Below are 17,601 nucleotides of genomic sequence, written 5' to 3' on the forward strand. Positions count from 1 at the left end.
GACCAGGACACCAGTTCGGCCAGTTGAGAAATCGCCCTCTGCAAGTGTGAAGCGACGGAGGAGCAGAAGTAGTGCTCGGAGTAAGAATAAGGTATGTTATAGCGCATTTCCATTGCAGCGGCTAGCCCCGTTTTAACGTCCTTTAGCGTCCAGGTCAGGACAGTTTTTGGTGGCCTTTCCATATAGTGTAGTACCGGCTTGGCTAGTGTGTATTTCCCCCCAGTTTTTCCGGCTCCATAAAATCGTGATTCTATGGCCAGGGACAACGAAGCTGAGTATGCTAAACTAGAGAGGGAATCGCTAGCAAGGGTGGTACTACATGCATACATATAGTATCTTATATCATCTTCCCATTATACACACATGCATTTCCAAACATTTGGACTACCTATGTTGCAAATGTCAGACGGAATATACAGGTCTTGATAAAAAAGAGCTATAAAATCATTATTTACCGGGGAATATCGCTGATTTCTTCAGGGTATGGTTTAAACATAACGTTTCACTAAATACTGAAGTTTTGATTAATTATCTAATGAGTGGACCATTCCTTTAACAAGAGAGCCAATTGCAGTCTTCAACTTTTGTCAGTTTGAGGGCACGTCTTTTTCTCCGGTCGGATCGTGGAAGACCGAAAGCTGTGTGGTTCATAAAAACATGTTCTTACTCAATATCAAGCCACAATTATTGCTTTTATTTTAAATTGTATAATTTCGGACTTTTGTTGCCGTGTGAGGAAAATAAATGGGGCTCAGAGCCTCAGAATACTGAAATCTGTATTTTTAAATCTTTTTTCCTTCTATTTCGTATGAGGCTTCGCCCTCTAAAGCTATCGCTATTGGGTAATCCCACTGCACGTGTGCAGCACTGACAGATTTAATCCACGCCCACCTGGGCCCCACCTCCGGCCTCACTTCCGTATAAATAGGAAGATGGCCCGTCCAACTGCTCCCATTTTTCTTCAGCACTCCGTTGCAGAAGCACTGTACAGGCACAAGCTCTTTTCAGAGCTGTTTACTAGAAAGCAAACATTTCCCCCTGGCCCCATTCTCCCTCTCCTCCGGACAGGGGAGAGAGGGCGGGGCTCGGGGTTAGCCGACATATGAATTACGACCGGCTGTGGCTGGCTCGCTCCAGGGAGGAAGCGGCTTTACACAGACGATACAGGTGAGTCCTGCCGGGGATTGGAGCAAGCAAACGCGGCTCTCAATCCCCAGGTGTCGCGCACTTATTGTGTCCGTCTTCCTCTGGCCCACAGACAGCAGAGAGCGAACGCTCTCGCGGCTGCGGCCAGGGATGGTTGGCCAAGCCCTTGATTATTGGATCCGAGTGGCGGGCAGCAGTCAGGCGACTCCTTCCCCTCCCTTCACGGATCACTATGTGGTTCCCCCGGCCCCATCCTCCCTCTCCTCCGGACGGGGGAGACAGGACGGGGCCCGGTGTCAGCCCAGCGTCAGCCCGGCAGCCGAGCCTGTGGGTTCGGCTGCCGGGCGGGGTCCAGTGTCAGCCCGGCGGCCGAGCCTGTGGGTTCGGCTGCCGGGCTGGCACTATCCGCCATCTAGGCTCTGCCGTATAGGCGGTATTCTCCAGGAACTCCCGGAGATCATCGGAAAGGCAGCCGCCTAAGGAGATCTCCCCGTTCCCCCGGTTCAGGAGAGCTCTCCTCCGGATGACATAAGCGGTTGCCTCATAGCCTGTCGGTTATTAGGCAACAGGGCTCGCGGCACAAACCGGCTGTCTTTAAAACCTGGCGGTTAATTAGACAGCACGGACTTGTTTCCTATGTCACAGATATGCCTCCACACACCTTTCATTCCTCAAGCGGGTTTGAGCGTGAATGTCCGGTCTACGAGCCTTCTCCTAAACGGCGACATGATGAGAGCCGCTGTGCAATACAGTGTGTGGAGGTGCAAGAGCCGGCTGTAACCTGTCAGTCAGCAGGCAGCAGGGCTCGTGGCGCAAGCCAGCTGTATTTAACCGGGCGGTTATTAGACAGCAAGGCTTGACGTTTAAACCTGATGCTCCTAACCTGTCGGCTAGCAGGCAGCACGGTTTTTTTCCTCTGTCCCAGATGTGCCTACTACACACGGTCGTAATGAGCCCAGGGCTGTTATTACGCACTGTGTGAATAGCACTGCACACGCCTCCGCTCATTCCCTCAGCAGGTTTGAGCGTGAACGCGCCTCAATGTCCAGTTTACGAGCCTTCTCCTAAACAGAGACAGGATGAGAGCCGGTGTGAGATGCAGCGTGTGGAGGGCCCCTCTCAGCTTTTCGGTCCGGCCCCCTCTTGGGTTGCTTCACGGGCAACGGCGGCGAGGGCTCTGACGTGGCTCGTCAACATGACAACCACAGCACATCCAGAGCATGTCGCGCGCTCTCAGAATATTACTCAGAATGGCGACGTGTGTGTTCGATGGACAGATGAATAATAATAAGCAGCAAGGCCCACCGGGTAAGCCGGCTGCCCCTCACCTGTCGGTTATAGGCAGCATGGCTCGCTGCATAAATAGGCTGTCTTTAAAACCTATTGGTTTTTAGGCAGCTCAGTTTTTCTCCTCTGTCCCAAACCTACCTCCTACACACGGTAATGAGCCCACGAGTGCCATTATTACAGTGAGGACAGCACTGCACACAGCTCCGCTCACCCCTTAGGGGTGTTGAGCGTGAACGCACCTCGGTGTCCGGTTTAACACTGTAAGCAATTACTGTTATTTTTCAGCTGATTTTCGGCACTAATCTACTGGCAGCCCCCTAACCAGAATGTTTCTGTGAATTATTAAATTGTCTACAGTAATAAGCTGAAATTGTTCAACAGTATGAATACTGTATAATTTCAGTGTATTGCTGGCGACTGCTGCCGGTATTTTACTGTTAATGAGAGGCTGTAAAATCCTTTCACAGTATGAGTACTGTGGTATGGCAGTGAAGTGCAGGCGTCTGTGAAGAGACTGCCGGCGCTTTACTGTTGTTTGACAGGAAAATGTGTTACAGTGGACATAATGACAGCCTGTGTGAGGTGCAGCGTCTGGAGGGCTCTGGCGTGGCTCGTCACCATGACAACCACAGCACATCCAGAGCAGGTTGGCGCGCTGAGTGGCGGCGCGTGTGTTCAATGGACAGATGGAATATAATATGCAGCAAGGCTCCCCGGTTAAGCCGGCTGCCAATAGCCTATTGGTTACTTGGCAGCATGGCTCGCTGCCTAAGCCGGCTGGGTTTTTTAACTTATCGGTTAATAAAACAGCAGGGCGTACTATTCAATCCGTCTACCTTTAAACTTTTTGGGTTTAGGCAGCACGGATTTTTCCTCTGTCTCAGACGTACCTCCTACCCACGGTCGTAATAAGCCCACGGAGGGCCATTATTACACCTCGGGTGGACAGCACTGCACACACCTCCGCTCATCCCTTAGTGATGTTGAGCGTGAATGCGCAGTTTACGAGTCTTCTCCTAAACGGCGACATAATGAGAGCCTGTGTGAAATGCAGCGTGTGGAGGGCTCTGGCGTGGTTTGCCACCAACCACAGCACATCCAGAGAATGTACACCTGGCGCTATCAGAGTACTGGATGGTACTCAGGGTGGCGGCGCGTGTGTCTGATGGACAGATGGATGAGCAGGCGGAGGGGCAGAGAGTAGTCTCTGCAGTTCGCCTCTCCCCCCCGCAGTTCTACGGGATACAGGAAGTCCTGTCATCCCGGGAACAGTGTCTCGCGCTCCGTGCAGAGCGGCAGGAACTCTGGTTAAAAGGAAGCTTTTTTCCAGGGTTCCTCATGGGGAAGAAAATCAGGGTTTTTACTCCCGGTATTTTCTGGTCCCGAAGGAGACGGGGTGGGGGGAATGAGTCCCATCCTCGATCTGTCAGTGTCCAACAAGGGAATGGCCTTTTCCCATGCTGATGATCAAACAGGTGCTGGAGTGCACCAGGGAGGTGCACATCCATAGTCCTGAAGGATGCAGTCCTCCACGTAACCATCATCCCGAAACACAGAATTTCCTGTGTTTCTCATTCCTGGCTCCATGCACTTTTTCAAAGTGGGTGGAGCCGGTGGGAGCAGCTACTCAGAATGGGGATGAGTGTTATTTTACCTGGACGACCGGCTGTGGCTGGCTCGCTCCAGGAAGGGAGGAAGCGGCTTACAGACGATACAGCTAGTATCTCATCTGTCAACCTGGGTTTCATTATCAACTGGAAGGAGAGCTGTCCTCGTCCCTCCCAGGTTATCTTTTTAACTGGGAGTGGAATTGAACTCAGCCCGCATGAGAGCGCGACTCTCACAGCGGAGAGGGGAGAAAGTGACAGCTCTCCTCCGGGACACGTCACACCCCGCGGGGCGGTGACAGCCCTCTCCGTGATGCAGCTGTTAGACATGATATCAGCTGGTCACGTGGTGATCCCCCTGGGTCTCCTTCATAGTGAGGAGACTCCAGGTGGTTTATTCGCCTGTGCATCGACCCCGTGCGTCAGAGGAGACGCATGGTGTACATTCCTCCTTCCGTGGTTTTGGATTTGACCCACTGGAAAAATCTCCACGTCAGTGGGGGTGCCCCTGAGCAGAGTGACGTCACACACCGCAGTGTTCACAGACGGATCTCCCGCAGGCTGAGGAACGTGCATGTCGCAGGCAGTGGGGGGACAGTGGCCGGGTCACATGTCTCTCCATATAAACGTGCTGGAATTACTCTCCGTATGGAAAGTGCTCCAGCACTTCGTCCCGTTGCTGTACAATCAACATATGTTGATTCAAACAGACAACAAAGCAGCGGCGGCCTACATAAATCACCAGGGAGGTGTTCGATCAGCGCAGCTGCTGAACACACATCCTACACAGCCAAATGGACAGCGTTCCGTGTGGTGTGCAGGGAGAAGCCTGGACCCCGTTGGCCCCCCTGCCTCGTGCTGTCGTTCCTCCAGCTGTTGCTGGACAGGAATTTACTTATAGCACGGTAAAAACATGCTGCTGCCATTTCATCTTACCACGTAGGTTTGGGGTCAGCACGGTGTGTAGTCACCCTCTGACAAAAAACGTTTTCTACGGGGAGCACAGAGACTCAGACATGTGTCACGCGCTTTAGCGCCTCAATGGGTTTTTGGCTTAGTGTTACGCGCACTGAGTAAAGCTCCAGTTGAACCTTTAGATCAGGTCCCCCTGAAGTTCTTGTCAGCCAAAGTAGCTCTGCTCTTGGCTCTCACATCAGCTAAAGGGTGAGTGATATGTCTGCTCTCTCTGTGGCTCCGTCATGTCTCCGGATCCAAGGAGATGGCAGCTCAGCTGTTTTGCGCCTTAAACCGGCTTTTATGCCAAAGGTGATCACAAGCTCTTTTAGATCGAGAGGGATCACTTTGGATGGCTTCTTCCCTCCTCTTCACACATCGGAGGAGGAAGCCACATCTCATCTCCTCTGTCCCGTACGTGCGCTGTCATGTTATATTGCACGCACAGGGACGTTGCGCAAGTCTCAGCGCCTGTTTGTGCATTACAGAGAGCGCTCAATAGGGCAGCCTCTGTCTGCACAGCGGCTGTCACACTGGTTGTGTGAGGCTGTATCACAGGCGTATGTCTACTCTGGGGTGGATCCCCCAGAAAACATCAAAGCGCACAGCACCAGAGGAATTTCAACCTCTATGGCGTTGCATGGAGGAATGACAGTGGGAGACATTTGCAATGCTGCATCTTGGTCTTCCCTCTGTTCTTTTATTCGTTTTTATTTGAGGGATGTCTCCCATTCCTCTCTTACACATTCAGTACTGCTGTTCTGTCAGATTGAGTAATGTCAGGGACTAAACGGTGTGCCCTCTCTCCTGCCTATCGGCATTCAGAGAGCTGCCCCTTTTGCCCCTCTTTTATAGGTTTAACAAGTGGGATTTGTTTATCTCTCTTTTTTTAAACGACGGGTATTCACCTTCATTCCCTTAAAGAGAATATTCATTTGGAATAATGCTATATTTCCTGGGACTGTGATGCTCCTTCTTTTTCGCATGGGTTATTAATTGAGTAGATGGGTTTTTGTGCTTCTGGTTACGGACGGACCAGTGAGGCGTGGACTACATCCTGCTTCGCCCTTAACCCAATAGCGATAGCCTTAGAGGGCGAAGCCTCATACGAAATAGTACTGAGGTTACGTACTGTAACCCAGCTTCTATGAGTATAGGCGCAGCCCTCTAAGGTTCGGGCCCCACTGGCTCCGCGAATAGCTGAAGAAAAGCTGTTTGTGTGGGAGCAGTTGGACGGGCCATCTTCCTATTTATACGGAAGTGAGGCCGGAGGTGGGGCCCAGGTGGGCGTGGATTAAATCTGTCAGTGCTGCACACGTGCAGTGGGATTACCCAATAGCGATAGCCTTAGAGGGCTGCGCCTATACTCATAGAAGCTGGGTTACAGTACGTAACCTCAGGTCTAATTTGTTATTCTTTTCAAAATAACACACTGTTATTTACTCACCAATAACACACAATTATCCTTGCTTTTATTTATTGGTTTACTGAATTTCAAAATAAAATAACCGGAAACAGACGTAGGCCTATAAGGGACATTTCGAGCATCATTGCGATTGTCAACATTTCTGAGTTTAGGATGGCCGAAGACACTACACTACCCATAATCCCCAGCTATAATTTAGGACTACAGTCCCCGTGATTAATCTTCAAACTTTGGGATTGGATGTTGGAGTGGCAGTGCGCCAAGGTTACGCAACAGCTGTTTGAAATGGAACGAAACCACGCCAGACTATCCAAAACTGGAATCGAACGCCCCCCCAGAACTACATGCTGGCTATTGTGTTTCGCAAAATGTTCTATGGGACGTCTCTACTGAACGTTTTCGTTTTTCTCACAATTAAAAGTTGCCAGTATTAAACACATTGGTGTTATCAAATGTAAAACATATAATTAATAAATGGGTGAAAATCGCTTGTGTCCATAATGCGCAGCATTAATACCCACATGACAGCTCATTGTTACTTTGTAATTCTACTCCACTACAATTCAAAGGTTAACCTGGTGTTTGTACTCCACTACACTTATTTGAGTTACTTTGCAGATTCTGATTAATGATGTGAAATATAAACAACCCTTAAATCAGACTTTAGTTACACCTGAGTAAAATTCAGGTAAGGTGATTGTCAAGTGCCAACAATCAGGAGAGATATTTGATAGTTGGTGCTTGAGAAGACTAAACATGTATCTGCAATTGACATGAATGGAAAAGAGTAATAAAGTATATTCATTACTCGTTATTCTCTACTAATAGTTAATTAAAGACTGTATATTATGGCTATTTTGCACATCCCTTTCAAGATTTCAAGATTTTCAAAGGTTTATTGACATATCATATACACAACTACAGTGTAGTTATGCAATGGATGAACAACTTGGGTCAGGTTCCTCAACAGTGCATTACAAGACATCTATCAATATGTGTGTACCTCCACCATTAAACTGTCATATTCTGCACATTTCTTATTCTATCTACATACATAAGAGTATAATTCATAATATCAGTTAAAATAAGTGCTTCAACATAGTTAACATTGCAGGAAAGCAATATATTAGACGTTAAGTACTTTGTCAGGCTTAATATTTATCTGTAGATAGATACCCCCAACGTTTTTTTCTTATTTAAAAGAAGACCTTAATCTGTTATTTAATGTTTAAATAAAGGTTAATTCGTTTTTCTGTTTTGCACCTCCTCCTATTAATATCTTTGTACATCCTGCACTAAACTGTTTTATTGTAGAGATCACTTACAGTATCTTCTTGATTTTTTATATTCTATATTTCTATCACAAACCTTCTACTTTCCCCCTATGAAAGTATGTACTCTTAATATTTTTTTAATCAAATATAACACATAAAAACAATAATTAAAAAAAAAAACGTGTTTTAACCACTAGGCGGCGCACACAAGGTACACACAGCCATAATAACTTTGTATTATTAGTGTAGGACACTTATGTATGTACAACATCTGAAGATGTGTAGTTTTATTCATGTTTTCACATAATTTTACAGCATATTGCTTTTCTATTTCAGACTCAGTATTTACATTCTTATATTCAAAGAAAATCAGTAATATCTCATTTTCTATCAGCTGTGCACCGTTATGGTGTAAATATAACCTATCTATGAATTATATCAAATGTAAAAGTCAGCCGAATTAGTGTTGATACTGCAAGGAGACGTATTGTGTGAAGAGAAATTGAAGATGTTGTTTAATTGTTGATATATTTATGATCCACGTCAAGTATTCAGTTTCGGCGGCATTTCTTCAGTTTTTCCAAAGGTCTTTTCATCAGGGCTCTATAAATAAAGAACTACGGCAGATCTGTAATATGTACACTTTAAAATATTACCATGATTTCACAATATTTAGCTCTAATATTTTACAATAAATTACTGTTTTACCACTTTACAGTCTTTACCTGTGATGTTCACAATATAATACTGTAATTTTGAATTTCAGTTAATTACTGTGAATGTACTGGATAAATAATTACCAGGATTTCCCAACATGTTACTGTATTATTTCACAGTACAATACTGTATTCAGACCATCCTCGGTGATAACACAACAAATTAAGTGATTTTCTTGCTTGTATCGCTCTTGCTTGGCTTTAAATACTAATTTATTTCTTTGGTGCAGGTTTTACTTAAATTGAAAGGGGCACCGCTGCATGTGCCTTAAAATAAACTATGCAACATATAAATCTATGTAAAATTGAAATTGTTGTCTTGGCTTATTGTTTTCAGGTGCTTCCTTGGCATTAATCCTGAGACGGGCTCGAAAGCCAAAAAGAGGCATGGCAATTTAAACCCCCATGTCAGCACATTCTTCAGAAAATTGTTGACTTCGAGTGGATGTCTGTGTAGACATGTGTTAAGTGCTCCCCTCCTTGTTTTCTTTTCTGTCCCCCTGCTATCCAGATGAAATGTTTATCATTATTTTAGTCAACCCTAAACAAATTGATTGTACCTTTTTTAATAATGACCTTACATGGTCGGCAAAGTTAAATTAACTTCAATCAAATCTGTTCTGAGAAAAAAACTAATAAATGTTTAAAGATAGGAACTTGCCATCCCACTGAAAAACAGTCCGTAGAGATTTAAAGGCGTAGTTGTAGTTCAGTCCAACGTTTCATTTGGATTCATTTCTCCAACAGTCAACTATTTTCATAAAGAATATATATATTTTAAGTCAACTTTATTGTCAATCTTACTCAGTTTGTGTTTATAGACAGAGAGATCAAAGACGTTTCCAACAATCCCAAATACGAAAAATTAAATTATACAATTTACAGATATGTAATGTATACAAATATATATATCCTATATACACCATCATGTATAATGATGGTGTATGATGTAGAAGGAAGTGTGGTAGATAACAAATAGAGTTACATACAGATCCATGTTACAGCAAAAGATGGAATAACTAAGAAGCACGCAGTATAATAATAATTACATGCAACAATGAAATAACTGCTCAGCGTCTCCACCACAATCCCAATCTGCTGTGTCCTGTTTTCCTCCCCTCTGCATAACACCCATCGCACATACGGAACACAACGCAGAGTCTGAGGGTGTTAAGAGTATGTTTATTTAAATGTCCTCCTCTCTACTGGCCAACACAGGGAGCATATGCTGGGTGTAGAATTGTTCCAGGAGGAGGAGATTTCCATGCCATGCAGGGTCTTTGGGGATGAGGATGATGATCGCCTCCTTCGTGGTCCACACAACAAAGTAGCAGAGACTCCGGTCTGTGATGTGCAGCTGCCCTTGGACCTGGTGCCAGTATGGGTGATATATGACCCACCCTCCTCACAGAGACAGAAGGATGGTAACTGGGCTGCCTCCGCGATGGTCATGTTCATGTCACCAAAATCCTTGAATCTACACACAGCAAATAAACTCAAATGACACAACGAGATGTAAAAGGAGATCACACATACAGTATAGACTATATAAAACTGTCCGCTTCAATCTGAAGAGCAACTAAAACAAAACACGGGAGTGTACCTTGTTCTTGTGAACACTAATGTTATCCACAGCATACACAGAGACCACGAAGTTCTTAAGGAGAACACTAGTTACTAAAACAAAACACGTTAGTGTACCTTGTTAGCTAATGTTAGCTAGCTGACATTAACGTTACACATTGCACTCATATTACTCACCGAAACCTTGTAAAGCCGGTCCCGCTGCTCTTACAGAACCGACTAACTCCCCTTTCGTGTATGTACAGCTCTCAACGTGTCCAGACTTGTAGTGATGTTCACCTCGTTTTATACTTTTATTCTCATTCTGAAAGAAACAGGTGAAACGTGCTAACGTGACGGCCGTCTTTGTGATGGTGACGCGTATTGTGCGAGACTAGAGACCTGTAGTTCACTCAGCGGTTTCACACATAAAAATGTGTAACTTCACAGTTTTACGACACATTTTAATTTTTTTGACTTGCAAAATATTCTTTTAAATTGACAAACATCATATGTGTCATTCGTGGCACAATTCAAACGGGATCAAAAGATAACCTTTCTCTCTCCATTGACTTCAATGTATAATTGTACGCTTCCGGGGTCCCATGGAGGCTCCCGGAAAGGGAGGGACTTCGCCTCTCTATGAGATCGACGTTTTGAACGATGAATTTGACTATTCGTCAGGAGATGACATTGATGTGGAAGCATCTACAGTTACCAGGCATCCCATGGCCTATGCTTATGAACCGATTCGGTCGAATAGAGTGGCATAGCCTACGATCCGCAATAAAAAAATTAAAAAACCACAATGCTAACAGTGAGCCTCTGAATTAGCCCCGAGCGAAAATGCTAACCTATTACTGCACCGAAAATCACTCCTAGCTCCCTTATTACTTATCCTAGCCGCACATCCAACACATCGTTTATGATCGCAAGGAGACACAGAATCTAACGGTGCCCACCTCAACACTGAAAGATACAAACTCGCGAGGTTATCCACAAAAACGTACATCAAAACAAGTGGCGCTAGGTACTAACATACGCCAGGCTAACGGCTTACCTTCCTCATTGTCTGGTCTAAACTGGTCTTCAATGGCATTACAACGATAAAAACGATGATGTAGTTAATCCATAGGTTAATATCCAATGGGGCTGTGTCCCCTTTGAAATGTTCTGATAATCTATAAGCAATAAAACTGCAATTCCGTTATCTGCTGTCCGCTCTGCTCCGTGCGCTCTGGGTCCTGCAATACCATCCATCAATAGCAATAGGCCTACTAGCCTTTTTAGGGCTGTTTTTGACAGATGAGCGTGTGTATGCCAGTTTAATTAGTTGAGCTATAGAACACCCCCAATTCTCTATTGTGCGTCATAATAATAGCTACCATTTAGTTTGGACGCGATTGCATTAATTAATAAGGTCACACTGTGTCAGTAAATACATGTGTGAGCTCGTAATCTGGTAGTGCTGCAATATTTACCTCTCTCTCGGCAGCTGAAGCAACTCGTTTGGTGGCTCGAACTTCACGTTTGTTGACACTGTCATTGTCTTGCGCGGCCGACGTGCTGGGACGGTCGGTGTTCCCGACTGCATACGTTGAGAAATCGAATATTGTGGGAACAGATCCTGGCTTCAAATCCAATGTTTTGTATTGAACCAGGCATCCAGACTGGACTTTGAGCAGCTTCTCATCCTTTAGTGGCAGCCTATGGAAATGTACTTCTTCCTTCTTTGTATAAAATCCATTTGTGCAGCCTGGGGCAATACAATAAACTCCTGACGACGACCGTTTTCTTGTAATGTAAACTACTGGTGCATTGCACGCCATGTTGTTTGTTATTGAGCTTTGGCCCAGGAAGCCGTACCCACTCAGTGACGTCACTGGAAAAGTCCCGGAGCAATGGAAGCGCCCATGGTCATTAGGCACGTATTTCAAAAAGTAAATTCGCGTATCTCGATCGTTTACATTGGAAATAGACTAGATAAATACATTTCCTAATGGTAATATTGTCGCATGGAAAGCAGTTTGAAAAGTGTTTCCATTTCCCTTTAAGAGGGAGGAGCATTTCTATTGCATCCACTTCATCTGCAACGAAAAACGTCAACGCAATTTCCGCCATTGCAAACCCAGCCAGTCAAGCCGACTCCGAGTCCGAGCTGTCCGACTTAAGACGAGCTTTTTGACACCTCCCCCGGCTGCGATCGGCTACTCTCGTCTACTTTCGAGGCGAGCCGCAATGTGTCTCAAACAAGCCTACTATATACTGTGCAATCACGCCAACAAAGTGCCCTATCACCCGGCCTGAAGCCGTCAGTCCATAGTGACGAAGCCACCTTCGTCACAGACCGCCTGATAGTTATTACGCAGAGAAAACCCACTTTCAGTATGGAAAATGTAAGATTTCATTACGTTCATGTCCCCGTTGTTTCCAATGTAATTTACCGTCAACATTTTCAGAAACCTCACAGTCTACTGATGTTTAACAAATCATTTAGGCTCTTGTAACTATAAGTACCGTTACACAAAGTTGATACTACATTAAGATCATGTCGGCTGTGCCACTGAAACGATTCAATTAATGAATCTATGCAGTACGAAATACCAAAAAATACACATTAATTAATCTAAACTATATGAATATAATAACACATAAATGTTGTCGAATACAAATCATTTATATTAACTTTGTAGGCTATATAACCCAGCTTCAAGCTGAAATACATTCATATTGTGACTTTGAATGTAGCTAATTAAAGTAACTGAAGTAGCCTACTTTAACATTTTTGATGAGGTTTTCAGACTTTGATTACATGTTTCATAATTCCTTCATTTATGTTTTTTATCCAACAACCACATCAGGTTTTGGCCAGGTAATGTTGCAGCGCATAAAACTAGCAATAACACATTTGATTTTCCTATTACGACATGACAAAATATTAGAAAAAGGTAAATCCTGACCTGCAGGTACTTGTAAAGCCTCATCCTAACATGAGTGTGTGTTGTTTCAGGATCGAGTGCCCGACCAGACAGGAAGGAGAGTCTCTGCCCGCCAGAGGAGGCCTGCCGTCTGCAGACAGTGTCCCTGCTGCAGGGACGACCAGGTGAGACATCTGATCCTCAACTCTGTTCCTTGAAAGTGTACACGGTTTAATCTTCAAGAACTGAAGTATTGTTTCCTCAATTATTAAAGTATTTTGTTAAGTAAGAAGTTTGCTAGAGTCTGACATCCTCTGGCACATTCTCCAGGTGCCACATACAAAGCGCAGGCGCCCTGCTGCTTCTGCTGACCTGCCACCTGTCTCTAATGTGGCCCCCGGACCTCCATTGCTCCCCTGCACCTCGAAGACCCTATCAGGATCCACAACCGCTCAGTCGAGGAGTACCAGCTCATCTACCATGAAGTTGTGGATAACATGCTGAGGTACGTTGTGTCACAAACGAGTCAGTTAATTTACAGAGTTTCCACTCTCTTAGAAATCTATCTCTCTATTTTCCTTCATCATCAAGATGTATTTTGTGTTTCTCCTCTCAGGTTCCCGGACGGTCGCCTGCGTCCATATAGTTTGGGCAACCTGATCTCACCAGAATGCGTGACTCCACCACGACTCCTTAACACCACAATGCGTGGTGGAGTCACGAACTTTATTACATTTACGTGTTGGCACCACGCAAACAACACCAGAATGAGGCTCCTTTGTCGTGGTGCACACACGCATTTCTACAACGTCCCGCAGTGAGCTTTTATTCTATACAACGTTTTTTAAATCTACTTTATAGCTTGTAGTAACTCACGGGAGGCTTCTTTTATTTTATTTGTATTTGTATTTTTCGTCAGAATGTAAAAATTACATTAGTTACGAATTTGTGTTCTCAAAAAACAGTGCATTGTGTGTAATGCAACTGTGATTTTTATTAAATTAGTTAGTTTTTAAGGAAGGCCAGAGCTTCAGCTGTGTCAAATAGATTGTTCCCTTTAGTTAACGTTATTTAAAAGATAATGATCATGTCCCCTGTATTGTATTACGAGCGTCCATTCCCATTGGATAACGGAGAATTTTACACCCGGAAGTAAGTAGCCTATTCTCCTTACTGTCGATTGATTTTACAGTGATATCTGCACTACTCATCGACTAAAAAACACCAAATTGTCCTTGTTAATTACACAACATTGATTGGTTTGAATTGTGTACAATGCTTTTGTATTTTCCCCCTTCGATTCGGAGAAACAAATATTTTTTCTGAGTTTTTGGACGGCAGAAGACACTACACTACCCAGAATCCTCAGCTATCGTTTGGGACTACACCATGTGCTTAGCTTGACAAACCCCGTGATCAGTCCTCAAGCTTTTTGATTGGTTGACCTCCAACTGCATTCCATATGAAAAAAAACGTTTTGTAAAAGAGAAAATCATACTTTATTCAGCAGTGCTTGCTTTACTCTTTGAAAGTCATCACATGAATGCATTGTAATAAATTGTTGGGCTGCATTAAATATTACACGTCTGTCGTAGTTCTTTATTTATCTACAGAGATCGGGCATCAGAATATACCGGAAACTATTCTTTTACCGTTCTGTTTTAATTTCACAATAAAGTTAGTAGTAATATTTTGTTTTGATATTATTGTTTTTTATTAACTACTAGACCACTGGGTCATGTTAAGACCATCTTTTTTTGGTTGCTATGGGTTTTTTCCATCGCTTTTGTGTTACAAATATCAAAACAATAACAAAATAATATTCGTAGTAAACTAAACCGGAAACAGCAGTATATTTTATTTTGTTAACACTGTAAACTTGAGAGCCTTTTAACCCAAACCACCTACTGGTTGAAGCACGTTATTGCACGTTTAGAGTAATTGCAATGCAGGAAGATTGTGTTGCTTTTTAACGACTGTTTAAAATGCCTTTTTCTTAATGTCTTTCATTTTTGTAAAGCACTTTTGAATGTGTTATATTTTATGAAAACATTTACATATTAAGAGTACATACAAAATAGTGGGAAAGTAGAAGGTCAATTATATAAATATAGAATAGAAAATATCAAGAAGATACTCAAATGATATCTAGAGTAAAACAGTTTAGTGCCTGATAGGAGGATGTGCTAACTAATATTATATTATATTATATTTATTTAAAGAAATGTGCAGAATACGACAGTGTAATGGTGGAAGTATACACACATTGATAGATGTCTTGTAATGCACTGTTGAGGAACCTGTGACCCAAGTTTTTCATTCATTGCATAACTGCACTGTTGTGTATATGATATGTCAATAAACCTTAGAAAATCTTGAAATCTTGAAAGGGATGTGCAAAATAGCAATTATATACAGTCTTTAATTAACTATTAGTAGAGAATAACGAGTAATGAATATGCTTTAAACGGATCTGCAGATAAATATTTAATCTTCTCAAGCACCAACTATCAAATATCTCTCCTGATTGTTGGCACTTGACAATCACCTTCACTGAATTTCATGCAGGTGTAACTAAAGTCTGATTTAAGGGTTGTTTATATTTCACATCATTAATCCAAATCTGTAAAGTAACTAAAATAAATGTAGTGGAGTAAAAATACCAGGTTAACCTTAAAGAAAGCCCTCAGGATTATAAAAGACCCCATCACCCCAGCCACAAACTGTTCTGTCTGCTGCAGTCTGGCAGGCGGTACCGCAGCATCCGGACTAAAACCACCAGACACAGAGACAGCTTCATCCCACAGGCTATATGATTATTAAACACCTGAACTTAGAAATAACATTCATCTGGCTGCTACTTAGAAATTATTTATCTAATCATATTCCAATCACTTGTATATAGACTCTTAGGTAGGACACGTTCGATTCCTGTTTTGAATAGTGTGCCGTCGATGGGTTTCATTCCATTTCAAAGTCCTTTTTGACGCTCTGTGTAAACTTCGCGCATCCAATCACAGAGGTTGAAGACTGATCACGGGGTTTGTCAAGCTAAGCACATGGTGTAGTCCCAAACGATAGCTGAGGATTCTGGGTAGTGTAGTGTCTTCGGCCATCCTAAACTGAACACATATTTGTTTCTCCGAATCGAAGGGGAAAATTACAAAAGCATTGTACACAATTTAAACCAATCAATGTTGTGTAATCAACAAGTATAATCTGGTGTCCAAGTGATTCAATGTTTTGTTGAGTCCAAACCTATGGTCCAAACCCAAAGATGTTGACTTTAATATCATATTTAACAGAGAAAAGCCAAGATCTAAAAACTGCATTTTCTGGCATTTTTTGGAAGTTGGTATTTTTTTCTCTGGAGGCACCTATTGATTGGTCAATTACTAGTTACAACTCCAATGTACATGTGCAGGTTCAATATCAATAATTGTTTAGCCTGCCAACAGTTTGGCTCAACTATTTGATGGACAGTGCTGAACCCCAGAGGATGGGTAGATCCCCTTCCTCTGTCACTATGAGGTTGACCATTTCTGTTTCTAGTGACACATTTTTGACAATTATTGAATAGATTGGCTTGGAATTTGGTCCATGCCCCCCCTCAGGATGGATGGATTTAAAAAAGTAATCCCTAACTAGAGAACCAGGATTTTGTGTTGATTTTCATTTGCCATGTTTTAAGAATTATGGAATAGGGGGTCAGTTTGCTTGTGGAACAACCTTTCAGTCTGGCAGTGTTGAAATGTAAGTCTGTTTCTCATGCTCTAGACTGTTTTTATTTCTTTGTAAGACTTTTGTACATTTTTACCTACTATTAATAGTATTAAAGACGGTAATAAAGTGCAATTCAGTGGCAGCTGTTTTGATCAAGCCAGGTATTGTTTCTTAAGTTTCTCTGGAAAGAGCCAGATTCTTGATTTGCATTCATTCTTCATTTTTAGATGTTTGTATAATTACCTTTTACAGGAGTTACCTTTTGAAAAAATAAATGTATGCTCTTTAAAAATGATCATCATCTTTATTTCATTATTAATTTATACTGGTTTTATCTTGAAGGATGATTAGAACAAAATGCCAAGAATATAATCCCTTGCTATAACCAGCACATCATTTTTGAATCGACTGTTCATGGAAGTAATAGTTAATAAATCAGCAGTGTGGCACCAATTGTAACACACTCGCAAGTTGACATCCCATTTTAAATACGTTTTTAAAACGTTTTTGTTTGTAGATACATTCATTTTTATTGTGAACTACAAGATTGATAATAATTAAATTTCTTTAATATTTGCAAACTGACTACAGTGAAAGTTGGTGTATAGCTCCTTCACAGGATAAACCATTTGATCTTTGTAGTAACTCAGCCTGTCCTCTGGCGCCACCCTCTGGACAAACGTTTTCTTGTTTCTGGTTGTGTGATGGAGAAGGAATTACATTTGTTTGTTGTTACAAATACTTTCAGTTGAAACAGATTCCTGGTGACAACATTGTTTGGAAGTAGTTCAGCTTTAACACATCACTGAGGGTAAAGTATGTCACAGAACACAGGATTATTTAATAGAGGTGTTTTCATTGAATTCAATATCAAAGCAGTCACGTGTTTGGGGTGCTAGGTGTTGACCACTGTGGATCACACTGGTTGTGTTGTTCTTGTTGTCTCCTGTCCCACTTCAGGAAGGCCATACACCCAGGAAGAGC

General features: G+C 42.9%; 2 long non-coding RNA genes across 2 annotated transcripts; one reads left to right on the forward strand and one right to left on the reverse strand.

Annotated features, from left to right (window-relative positions):
- The first annotated feature begins 12,971 nt into the window (after positions 1-12,971).
- Positions 12,972-13,592, forward strand: LOC117462280 (uncharacterized). The gene is made up of 3 exons (XR_004553812.2): positions 12,972-13,079; positions 13,225-13,399; positions 13,511-13,592. It is a non-coding gene; the product is annotated as an uncharacterized lncRNA (long non-coding RNA).
- Positions 13,593-17,168: 3,576 nt separating this feature from the next.
- On the reverse strand, positions 17,169-17,601 carry LOC117462415 (uncharacterized). The gene is made up of 2 exons (XR_004553819.1): positions 17,501-17,601; positions 17,169-17,310 (listed from the first exon to the last, which is right to left on the reverse strand). It is a non-coding gene; the product is annotated as an uncharacterized lncRNA (long non-coding RNA).

The sequence above is a fragment of the Pseudochaenichthys georgianus genome, chromosome 17 (assembly GCF_902827115.2).
Source record: "Pseudochaenichthys georgianus chromosome 17, fPseGeo1.2, whole genome shotgun sequence".
Taxonomy (NCBI): Eukaryota; Metazoa; Chordata; class Actinopteri; order Perciformes; family Channichthyidae; genus Pseudochaenichthys; species Pseudochaenichthys georgianus.